General features: G+C 37.5%; 1 pseudogene; it reads right to left on the bottom strand.

Annotated features, from left to right (window-relative positions):
* Window positions 1-9,357: 9,357 nt before the first annotated feature.
* LOC102017481 lies at window positions 9,358-12,471 on the bottom strand (annotated as a pseudogene).
* Between the last annotated feature and the right edge of the window lie 392 nt (window positions 12,472-12,863).

Genomic DNA, 12,863 nt, shown 5'->3' with positions numbered 1-12,863 from the left:
TTCTGCTTGTCACCATTTGGGCAACCATTTTACTGCAAATTAAGGGGCAATGAGCTACGGTGGTACTGTTGCAGAAATTGTAGCAACCCTGTTGGAAAACACTTTGCACCAAGGAATTGGAAGGCAATGTTTATTAAGGCTGGTGGGATGATGGGAACCAGTCCAAATCATCAGCATTGGCTTAGAGTAAAATAGCAACTTATGTACATTTCATCAGCAGGAAGTACAGAATTGATAACAAGTTACTCTGTAATTGTTTACATATATATATATTTTGTACTGGGAATCGAACTCAGGACCTCACACTTTCCAGGAAGGTGCTTGTGCCACTGAGCTACATCCCCAGCCCTGGTTACTTATATTTGGTCACATGTTGTTAGGCAGATGTGTCCCCAGCAAGTTTAATTGGAGCGGGCCATTTAACATGAAGCAGGAAGGTCTGGGGGAAGTCAGGGCCCTGGGCAGCGAGTAAGATTTAGTGTGACCTTGACAGGGCTAGTCTGCCCTGGGCGCATAGTCCTTGAAATAGGATATTTGTGTAGCATTACACAGCTGGTCAGACAAAGCTGAGTGTCTTGGTTACTTTTCTCTTGTTGCTGAGACAAAATACCCAAAACCCCAAATTAAGGAGGGAAAGGTATATTTAGCTCACAGTTTGTGGAGGTTTCGGTCCATAATCAGATGGCTCCAAGACAGGGTGGCACAGTTAGCAGCAACAGTTCAAGGCAGCAGAAGACAGCAAAAGCAGCAAACACAAGAGCAGGAGGGGCAAGCCCGCCCCACCTCCATGCCCTCCTCTTCCACAAGGTCAGGGTGTTTACAAAGTGAGGACCCTGGCCTGCTGCTGAGTTAAACATCTAACCTTTTCAAGATGATACAATGTATCAACCATAACACTGAGTCAAATTGTCTTTGATTTGCAGCTGTGTAAGCCCGGCTGTGTCCGATGGCCCAATTATGAAGCTATAATTTTAAGTTTTAAAGTTCTCCACTGTAGTATGAGAATCAAAACACAGAAACTGAAATAAAAGAAACTGTTGATTGGGGTTCCCAGTGGGAATCCTCAGCGCTTCAACTATAATTAAGTATATTTCTGCCTTTGAAATTAGGAACGCTTGGGTGTTTAGAATAGGAACAAGTCTCCTAACAGTTAAATTTATTTCCCAGAGATACAGGTGTGCATTCATCCCCTGGAATCCATGGAAAATTGGTTCTAGGTCCCTCAAAGACACCAAAATCTGTGCATGTTTAAGCCACTTATATCATGTGGCATCCTAGTGGCCTAGCACCTATGCACATCCTCCTGTGTACTTTAAATTCTCTCTAGATTGATTATAATGACTAATCAATGTAAATGGTACACAAAGAGTTGTTGCAGTAGATTGCATGGGGAATAATGACAAGAAAAAAGTCTGTGCGTTTCGGTACAGTTTTGCTTTAGCAGTTTGGCTGTGTGGTTGGTAAAATCTCCAGATGCAGCAGCTGGGTTTGCAGAGCACATCAAGCTCCTCGTGTCTGGTGCCATCACCTGTCTCATGGATAGGAAACTGAGGCACAGCTGCATTAGCTCTACTTGCCCAGAAGACATTCTAGTCAGTGGACCACGACCCTAGGCTTCTGGCTCTAGATGTTACATTCCTAAATACTTGACCTTGGCTCTCCCTAACGGAGGTGGACAACTGGAAATTAAATATAAGCCTCTCAGAAAAAGATGCCAGAGCTAACATGGTCTCATATTTAAACTTTCAGCTGTAGAACAACCCCCACCCCTACCCCACTACTATCTATAGTTACTGTTAGGACTAAGGATCATTTGAAAAACCTTTCTGAAATACACTTTAGCCAGAGCAAAAGTAAGGAGGGCTTAGAAGGCATACCTTTCTTCAAGCCATCCACTTGTTTACTAATATTATGATCAGAAGGAAGAAATGCAGCTGCTTTTGTCACTGATGGGTGGAATAAATTATGTTAAATTTAGATAATTTATTTCATTGTTACGTTTGAACTGCCTTCCAAGACAGTTCCAATTTGTGGAGTAATGGCCAGACATTTATTTTTCATCTCTAATTTGAAGGAGTCCGGCATGATCTTTGATTCAGATGGGTGGTTTGTATATTTAACCAGTCAATGCTAAATTACTTTCGATAAAATCCATCCAGATTGCCACTGCTATTGAAGATAACACTGAGAGAGAGATATATTCTCTGCCTGGTTCAATTGCCTGAGATGCTTTAGATCACTCTGAGGAAAAGGAATGGAACAAATAAAACCAACATATGAAAATAAATACCTTCATCTTTAATTTGCTCTATGTGTGCAGTAGCACCAATCCATTCGTTATTCTATTTAAATTATAATGAATTGCCACGGAAGGATGGATGTCTTTTGAGATTGGGTCTGCCATATAGATGAAAGTAAAGACCAAAAATAAGAAAATACTATTGAATCCTTATTTGGTTCTCTAATGGATTCATAGGACAGCATGTAGACAAATTATATCACACTTTATTTATTTGTCCAGCCACTGACCTCAGAACAGTAAGAGTACAATTTTGTGAATACTTCTCATGATAAGCACCTTCCTCACCTATACTTTAGTTTTCATTAAGTACTTGCTGCACATAAGATGCTGTCGTGGATAATTTTGGAGATGGTACCATCACTATTTTTTAGCAAATGGTGCAAATCTAAATTGCACAACCAAATCCTAACATTAAAAGTCTTATTCTGGAATGGTATACATATACACTATAATAGTATAAGTATGTAAGTATACTGTAAATACAAAATGTACTATACTAGAAAAGCTCAAGTTATGGCAGTTGCAACATGACTCTTATATATCCTTTGAAGCCCAAATCTAAAGCCCCCTCCTCAGTGAAGACTTCCTTAAGTTCCCCAGGCTGAATTTGTTCTCTTTCTGTGCAGGCATGACGAACTGACAACTGGTGGTAAATTTTAACCCCAGCTGAACTGAGTAAGCGTGGTGCTGGGTGTGGAGGCCCACCTGAGGACTGTTGCCAGCAGCATAAGAGGCAGAACTGGGGAGGAAGAAGTGGAGAAACTGTTGGGAAGCTGTTAGGGAGCTGCTGATTCTCTTGGGTTATTCTGCTGGAGGACCTTGTCACGCTGGCTTTCCTGATGGATTTGACTGTTCTTGTCAGAGGAGGAGCTCAGGACCTCGTTGTTGCTGAGAATGGCTTCAGTTCACTTTGAGGGAGCTCTGGTCCCCACTTTGAGCATCGCTTCCTGGCTCCAGAGGGGAAGATGGTGCATTGCTCAGTCTCCTGGAGAAGCTTGCTGTGTTGGCTTCCCTGTCGGCAACTCAGACATCTTGATCACTGGAGAAGCTCGGGACCTCACTGTTGCTGAGGGTGGCTGTGGAACTTCTTGTGGGGAGCTCTGGTTCTTACTTTGAGCATTGCTTCCTGGCTCCAGTGCAGATCCCTCAGCCTGCTAGCATAGATCCTTCATCCTGCTGGCACAGACTTTCTAGCTTCCACCACTGATCTTTGGGCCTTCCCAGCGCAGATCCATGAAACTGGCCTACATAAGACACTGTCATGGGCTCTTGGTCTCCAGATGGACTCGGAGGGGATGGCATTCTTACAGGCTTTAGGTCTTCAGCTGGACTCATGCAGAACATTATCGCAGGATCCAGGCCCTCAGCTGGATTCTTTGGTCGTTAGTGTGTGGACAGATTTCCTGCACTCTCTTCTTGTATATGATTGTGTATATGATGTTATAGATAATCTTATGAAATATGTGTCTTGTATTATATTTTTCCCCTTGCAAAATTCCGAACTACAACAGCAGGCCTGATTTGTGATGGAAGTTTCTATAATGTTTATCTGTAGGAATACTGTGGGTGTTTATCTGCCTTATGGAAGCACAGGCTTTTTGGACAAGGAACAAGCATCAGTCTCCTCGTTACCTCCGTGATCCTACCAGGGAAAGGGGGCTATAGCATGTATAGTAAAGTGAATGAGTAACTGAATCAACACATGACGCAAGCTAGAAAGAATGTTTGAGGGGAGCATACAACAAGTGTTAAGGAAGCGGCCTGGTAGTGGGTAGTTTTGAGTTATAAATAACAACTATGTGGATGCATCAAAGACAGCAAAAAGAGCATTGACTTTCATGTGACCCTGGGGAACTAAATAATAACGGCTGACTTTCATTGAATAATTACATACCATGCACCATTCTAAGTGCTTTGTTTGTATTGCCTTCCTCAGGACAAGTAGGTTGAATTATTCCCATGCTGCTGAGGAGGAACCTGAGGCAGAGGGGGGTAACTGTTATGTATAAGATGGTGCAGACAGCAGTGATAAAACCATGATTCAAGCCCAGAACATTCCTAATTGCTATTTAGTTATTTGTAGGTAATATACCTTAGCCTGAATTTTATTTATAAAATGGGGTTTGTAGGACCTCCATGATCAGCAGGTAATAATTAATAAACTGCAGGATACAAACTGGCATATATGGTGCACAGCAGATTATTTTAACATACATATATTGTTATTAGTGCCTCTTCATTTAAAAAAAAATTTAAACGTTTATTGAAAAGCAACTGTACTTCCACTTCATAGTGACCAAAAGAAAACACATCATTTATAAGAGTATTAAAATATAAAATAGTGATAAATCTCACCACAAAATATACAAGACCTATATACAGAAAATTAGAAAGCATGACAGAGAAATTTAAGATTTCAAGAAATACATTTTAAGGTGAAACACTTGAAGATAATAAATAAAAAAAACTGATCTAACACTCTCATTCTAATGAAAATTCCAGGTTTATTTTTAATTGGCAGGCTTTTCTAAAATTAATATGAAAATCCAAAAGACTTGACATCATTAAAAAATTTTGAAAAGGAAAGAACTGGAAGGCAAATATGACATTATTTCCACAATTAATATACATTTATGATATCTTATTTACTCTTTCAGTTTCTCACACAAAGGAGACAATACAATGTTTAATCATGTGAGTCTGATTTATTTCACTTATGAGTATGGACTCAAGTTGCATCCATTTACCTATAAAAGTCTTCAGTTTATCCTTCTGTATAGCTGAGTAATACTCTGTTGAATAAAAAGACCACAATTTTTATCTGTTCCTTGATCAATGGGCATATGGGCTGTTTCCAAGATTTTGCTATTACAAATTATGCTGCTGTAAACATGGGTGCACATACATTGCTGTGGTGTGATGTTTTTAATTCTTCTGGGAAAATACCCAAAAGGGGAATAGCTGTGTCATTTGGGACATTTAATTCTAACTTTTTGAGAAATCTCCACACTGATTTTCACATGTTTGTATGAGTCTACACTCCCACCAGCGGTGGAGTAGAGTTCCTTTTCTCCCACAGCCTCATCCGCATTTGTTATTGGTTGATTTCTTGATAAAAGCCATTCTTTCTAGAGTGAGATGGAATCTCAGTGTTTTAATTTGCATCTCTCAAATGACCAGTGATATTAAACACATTTTCATATATTTATTTGCTGTTATTTGTTACTTGTTTTCATATATTTCTTCATTTAAGAAGGGTGTATTCATCTCATTTTTGGATTGGGTCTGTAAATTTGGGAGGCCTGATTTTTTTTAAAATTCTTCATGTTCTCAATAGTAATCCTTTGTCTGAGGAACATCTGGCAAACATTTTTTCCCACATTGTGGGTTGTCTCTTCACTCTGTTGGTGGTTTCTCTTCACTCTGTGTAAAAGCTTTTTATTAAAATAAGATCCCAGTTGTTGTTCTTTGTGACAGTTCCTGTGTGATTTGGCTTTATTCATCAAGTCTTTGCTACATCAATGTTGCTATGGTTTGTGTCTGGATGTCCCTCCAAATCCTCATGCAGTCATGGGGCAGGCTTCTAGAGTTTATGATGGATTCATGGTCCAATGTCGCAACTATGGATGTGAGTGTTACACCCATCCTGGGACGGCTAGTTTGCATACAGTGTAAGGGAGGGAAAGAGGCTGCTTGCCTCTGCTCCTCCCTTTTGCTCTAGCTGCTTTTGCTATCTTCTACCGCCATGAACTGTTTGCCCTCTGCCATGTGCCACTCTAACTTGGAGCTGGTTGAGTATGGACTGAAACATCCATAAACTGTAAGCTAAATAAACCTTTTCTTCCTTAATTTTAGGCATCAAATATTTTGTCTCAGCAATGAGAGAAAAGTAACCAAGACAAATGTCTTTAAGAGTTTTACCAATTATATTTTCCAGTAGGTTTAATGCTTCTGTTTTATTATATAGACCTTTGATCTGCTCCAAATTTAGTTTAGTGCATGGTGAAAAATATGGGTTCAATTTTAACCTTTGGCCTGTGCAAAGCCAGTTTTTCCAGCACCAATTATTAAACAGGCTGTCTTTTGTGCAGCAAATGTGTGTGGCACCTTTGTCAAAGACAAGGTGGCTGAGTGTGTCTGCAGTTGTTTCTGCACCTTTGAATCAGTTCTGTTGATTTTTGGGTCTTTTTTTCCTTGTACCATGCTGTTTTTATCACAGTAGCTTTGTAGCATAATTTCATGTTGGAGATTTTCATGCCCCCTGTCTCACCTTTGTTACCCAGAATTGCGTTTGCTATTGTAGGTCTCTTCTGGTTCCAAATGAATCTTAGGAGTCTTTTCTCCAATTCTGTGAGATACACTGTTGGATTGGAATTACATTAAATCTGTGTAACAGTTTTGAAAGTATAGCTATTTTCAATGTACTGATTCTTCCTCCCCAAAAGCAAGGGATATCTTTCAATTTTCTGATGTCCTCTTCAATCTCTTTTTTCAGAGTACTGTAGTTTTCAAAATAGAGGTCTTTTACACCCTTTGTTAGATTGGTTCCTAGATATTTTATTTTTTAGATGCTATTGTGAACTTGTTGTCTCCCTAATTTCTCTCTCAGTGAGTTTGTTGTGTTTGTACAGGAATGCTATTGATTTTTGAGTGTTGACTTTGTATCCAGCTGTGCTACTGAATTTGCTTATTCAATCTAGAAGTCTTTTAGTGGAACTTTTGGGGTCTTCTATGTCGTGTTTCAGGTCATCTGCAAATAATGAAAATTTAACTATTTCCTTTCCTATTGTGACTATGTTTATGTCTTTCTCTTGTCTAATTGTTCTGTTTAAAGTTTCCAGAACTATGTTGAGTATGAGTAGAGACAGTGGACATCCTTGTTTTGCCCCTGATTTTAGAGTAAAAGCTTTCAGTTTTTGTCCATTTTGTATGATGTTGGCTGTTGGTTTGTCATAGATGGCTTTTATTAGATTGAGATAAAGATGATCTACTCCAATTTTCTGGAGGGTTTTTATCATGAATGGGAGCTGGACTATGTCAAAAGCTTTTTCTGCATCTATTGAGATGATCATGCGGTGTTTGTTCTTGGATATATTAGTATGATTGATTTATATATGTTGGTTTACATATGTTGGACCATCCCTCCATCCCTGGGATGAATCCAACTTGGTCATGGTGAGTGCCTCTTAATTTTACAAAACATTTGGTTTCAATGTTGCATTTTTGCACCTACTTACAGTACATTTTGGTTATACCCATCCCCTTTGTTACTCTTCTATGTGTGGAAATTAAATATCTCAATAACTATTTTCTTATCAGTCACAAGTTTTTCTTAAAAAAGTAAATTTTGAACATATTACAAAACAAGACTGGAACTTCTTATGTCCTTAAAGGCAGAGTTGAAATTGTTCACTTGGACTAATTTAGCAATGTATTGTCTACTAAGAGACCATGTAAATCAGCATTACAGGAACTTCTGAACCTTGGCACATCTGGGAGTCCTTCAAAAGTTTCACCCTGAGTCTTGACCTGCTGGTTGACTTGTTATATATAAATTTCAGAAGAGCTTAGGTAAAATACTGATTAAATAAAAAGAGTGAGCTTGATGTACCTCAAGCTTAGGCAGGATATTCTGGGGAACCTGAATTTAGTGGAAGTATCACGTCTAGTCACTTCCACTTAAATAACAGAACTACTTAATTAATCAGATGAAGATTATGCTTCCCTGTAAGACTTTAGAATAGACACCTTTGCCTTCAGAAGAATTCAGTCGCCACAGTATTTAGGTTCTTAATGTTGCATTGGAACAAGGTGGATTCAGTAGCCACAGAGTTCCTTCCAGTCTTCAGTAAGTGAGTGAGGAAAAAGGTATTTCTGATACTCTATTTTTCCTAATATCTAGATGGCTTGAGCTTGTTTAGGGCCCTAAAAATAGAGAAAAGGCCTTAAAATAGGTACACTTTTACATTGGATTTATAAATTCCAGCTAGAAAACAAATTGGAGGCCCAAAAAATCACTCATGTCATCTCACACAATTTAAAAACAATCTGTCAAATGATAACTGATACTTTAATATAATCAATTTCCCTAAATAGTGGATTCAGAGTTACTTTGGTCTAATTTTTTTATATTAAAAAATTTTATTGTTAATAGAAAACTTCCATTTATAGTTTTTTTTTAGTAATAGAAATATATAGAAGATGAATCTCAGGAAATATGTAAAATTATACTTTAAATGAAAACAATGAGTGTATAAGATTTATAAATGTGTAAAATGGTAAATTTCATTATATAACAAAAGGATAAACTTAGCTAATGGTCTACTTGATTAGAATAATATTAAAAGCAGAACTGACATCATGCTCCCCAAAATAAATCTCTTCTACTTATTTCAACTATACAGTGAACCTCATTAAATGCAAAAGTACAGAGAAAAGTTTTTCAAATTGTATCAAATTACATATAATACTTGAGGCTCCTACCATGGTACTTTTCTTTAGGAATGAAAATGATAAAGACTGAAAAAATGCAAAGAAATTAGTATCAATTAGTAAGGTTAATGAGTGAAATTTAGTAAACAAATCTTAGGAGTCTCAAACTCCAGAATCAGTGAGTGACCAATGAAACCAACTAAATGGGAAATAGATCCTTTCAGTATGCAGGCAGTTTTCCCACTTGTGGTTTGCTTTATTACGGAAATAGGAACAGTTTAATGCTGCAAATTTACTGCCAAAGCTTGGAGAAACCTTATTTCCAGCCTAAATATTTATTTTCAAACAAAGCAATGATGCCTATTAAAATTCATCTTACAACATAAAAAACTTGAAAGTAGTAAAACACCACAAAAAAGAAAATACTGAAAAATACATGACCAACATGATTTACATTTATTTAGCTAGCCTAAAAACATGTTTCTTTTAATCTAAAGTATTTAGTTACAAAGTATGCTTACCCTGTGTTTTTTAAAAGACGTGTCTAAAGTAAGTAAGTCATTATAATAGTTTCATAAAAAGACTGATATAATTTAAAACATTTTTTGTCACTATTAAAAAATTCAAAGGCAGTCAAGTGTCATTGCGCAGAAAGCGCATGACCGTAAGGGAAGAAACATCTCCCTTGAATTTTCACAAGTTCCTACTTCCTCTAAGTGCAGCTCAGGTGGCAAAGGGGGTGCCCTCAAGGCTTGGATGGTATTTTCAGTTCTACCTACTTCCAAGACGGGCAAGTTCAGAGGAGAAACAGGAGGGAAGGAGGAGCTGCGCTAGGCTGCATCTCTGGATGGTACACGACCGTGGGCTCTCTGATTTTCCAAGAAATTACTCTCGTCTGAATTTGATCCAGAAAGGTTGTTCGTGGCTCTATCTGCGAAAGGCTCACAGCTGCTACATTTTAGTCCCTTCAGCTGTTCCAGTTTTATATTTGTAAGTTTCAGTGCTTCATCTGTAATCTTCTGTATCAGGAAATTGGGTGTTTTTTCTCTTGTAATAGATTCAGCGAGGGTGTCTAGTCTTTTGAGTTTTTCTTGTAAGTAGTCTAACAGTTTTCCAGCCCTTTTTCTACTTGATGTTTAGCAAGAAATTTCTTCAGTCTTCTTTACTGAGGTTTTTTTTTTTTTTTTCACGTAGATGGTCACAATGTCTCTTAGCTATGAAATTCTCACACAGGTAAACACGTAAATATTTTTATTTTAAAGATAAGAAAACTAACAAAGCAACAACAATGAAGGCAAAATTAAAACAACACAAACATAACAAAAATGATACATGATCTCAAAACAAAATGATAGGAATTAACAATGGCTGCTGCACTACATACTATTATCCTCAACGAAGTTGCTCAGTCCACCAGATGTAAGAATGTAAGACTGATTGAACAATCAAAGAGAGTAACAAGTAATTTTAAAAAAATGGAAATGATGCAGAGCTTCACCATACAAGATGGCAGGAGTTCAACAATCGTTCTTATAGTGCATATTGTTGTTTTCAGATCAGTCGTTCTGATTACCAGGTACAAGCATACAAAATTGGTCAAGAAAAAGAAAATTTTATGCATTGACTGTTCCTTTCAATAAACCACAGACAGCAGCAAGACACCTATCCCAGCTGTCCTTGTACATACATATAAAGTTTGGTTTTCATTTTAAATAGAAAAGAAAAAAATCCAAAATAACAAAAGCAAATACATAAACAAAACAGCACAGGGAACAATAAAAGTGATGCACAATTTCAAAACAAGGTGATAGGATATTAACAATGGTTGTTTTATTATATTATGTCATCTTCAAAATGGTTGCACATATAGCCAGATATAGGTACTTAAGACTGATCAAACAATTACACATCAACAGTTCCTTTCAATAAACCAACAGATATTAGTAGTACAATTATCCTAGCTATCCTGTGTATACATATACATATTTTTTTCTCTTCCTTCTTTCTTTTTCCTTTCCCCTCCTTCATCCCAGTTGCTCCTTCCTATTTGAGCAGTTTCTTTTCCTTTTCACAATATCTATTGTACCCTTCAGGTTTTATTTACTCTTTCAAGTTCTTATAGTAGTGAGGAAATATGATGTTTACACATGTGAGTCTGATTTATTTCACTTATGAGTATGGTATCTAGTTGCATCCATTTACCTATAAAAGCCCCTAGTTTATCTTTCTTTATAGTTGAGTAATATCCCGTTGTATAAAAACACCACATCTTTTTTATCCATTCCTCAGTTGATGGGCATTTGGGTTGTTTCCAAGATTTAGCTATTACAAACTGTACTGCTATAAACATGGGTGCACATATATCACTGTGGTATGATGTTTTCAGTTCTTCTGGAAAGATACCTAGGAGGGGAATATCTGGATTGAACAGGACCTTTAATCCCAGTTTATTGAGAAATCTCCAAACTGATTCCACAGTGGTTGCACCAGTCTACACTCCCACCAACAGTGGAGAAGAATTTCTTTTTCCCCACAGCCCCTCCAGCATTTGTTTTGGGTTGACTTCTTGATGACAGCCATTCTTTCTGGGGTGAGATGGAATCTCAGCGTGGTTTTAATTTGCATTTCTTCAATGACTAATGATGTTGAACATTTTTCCACGTACTTATTTTCCATTTATATTTCTTCATCTGAGAAGTGTGTATTCATCTCAGATGCCCATTTTTGTATTGGATCTTTGAGTTTTGGGGTCCTGATTTTTAAAAATTCTTTATATGTTCTAGACAGGAGTCCTGTCTAGAACTCCTGTTCAGCAAGAAATTTGTCTGAGGGACAGTTGGATAAAATTTTTTCCCAATTTGTGGGTTTTCTTTTCACCCTGTTGGTGGTTTCTTTTGATGTGCAAGAATTTTTCAATAAGATGAGATCCTAGTTGTTGATTCTTGAAGTATTTCCTGTGCAGTTTGGTTTTTGTTCATGAACTCTCTGCCTACCCCTATGCCTTAAAGACTTCCACCTACTTTCTCTTCCAATAGATTTAGTGTTTCTGTTTTAATATTTAGATCTTTAAGCCATTTTGACTTTATTTTGGTGCATGGTGATAGGCATGGGTCTAGTTTTAGTCTTTGGCATGTGGAAAGCCAGTTTTTCCAACACCATTTATTAAAGAGGCTATCTTCCTTCCAGTGAACTTGTTTGGCCCCTTTATTAAAGATAAGGTGCCTGAGTGTGTTTGTGGTTGTGTCTGCACCTTCTAGTCTGCTCCACTGATCTTCAGGTACGTTTTTTGCCATTACCATGCTGATTTTATCCAGTAGCTTGGTAGTATAATTTACTTCCTGCCTTGTCTTTGTCTCCCAAAATTGCTTTTGCTATTGTGGGTCTCTTCTGATTTTGAATGAATTTTAGGAATATTTTCTCTAGATCTGTGAGATATACCAATATTATTTTCATTGGAAGTGCATTGAATCTATATAACAATTTTGGGAGTATGGTCATTTTCACAGTGTAGGTTCCTCCTATCTGTGAGCAAGGAATATCTTTCCATTTTTTGAAATCATCTTCAATCTCTTTTTTCAGAGTGCTGTAATTTTCACTGTATAGATCTTTTACTTCTTTGGTTAGACTGATTCCTAAGTACTTCAATTCTGTGGATGTTACTGAAACAAATTTTCTACAGTGTTCTCCTTCACCTCAGTGGGATCCTCCACGTTGTGGCACTGTGTGGCAGGCTCCATGGCAGAGGAGGAAGATGGCACTGCTTCCTGTAACTGGGACTGTGGCTGTGCCACCTGCCCTGACTGGGGACAATGGCCTCCAGATAACTGGAAGAAGGGGAGGTAGAGCAGGTCACAGCAAAGATGGATGCTCCTAGCTGTCTAATATATTTTTTCATGTGGACACCAAATATGTGGTCCCTCAGTTTGCTTAAATCCTGTCTAAAAAACTAATATTCACCACTTCTCATTCAGGTGTGTAAATTAAGGTGTACTAAGTTTCTAGGTAAATTATTTCACTTAAGCCTAGGTTGGATTTTTTCCCTTATGCCATATAATTTTACAATAATTTCCCACAAAATCATTGTATTAGTTATTTCCTGTTGTTGGGCTATAATTCCTCGTACCCATGA

This window comes from Chinchilla lanigera, unplaced genomic scaffold (genome assembly GCF_000276665.1).
Source record: "Chinchilla lanigera isolate Chin_1 unplaced genomic scaffold, ChiLan1.0 scaffold00026, whole genome shotgun sequence".
Lineage (NCBI taxonomy): Eukaryota > Metazoa > Chordata > Mammalia > Rodentia > Chinchillidae > Chinchilla > Chinchilla lanigera.
The sequence above is the reverse complement of the archived record's forward strand: the minus strand, read 5'-3'. Positions and strand labels throughout refer to the sequence as shown.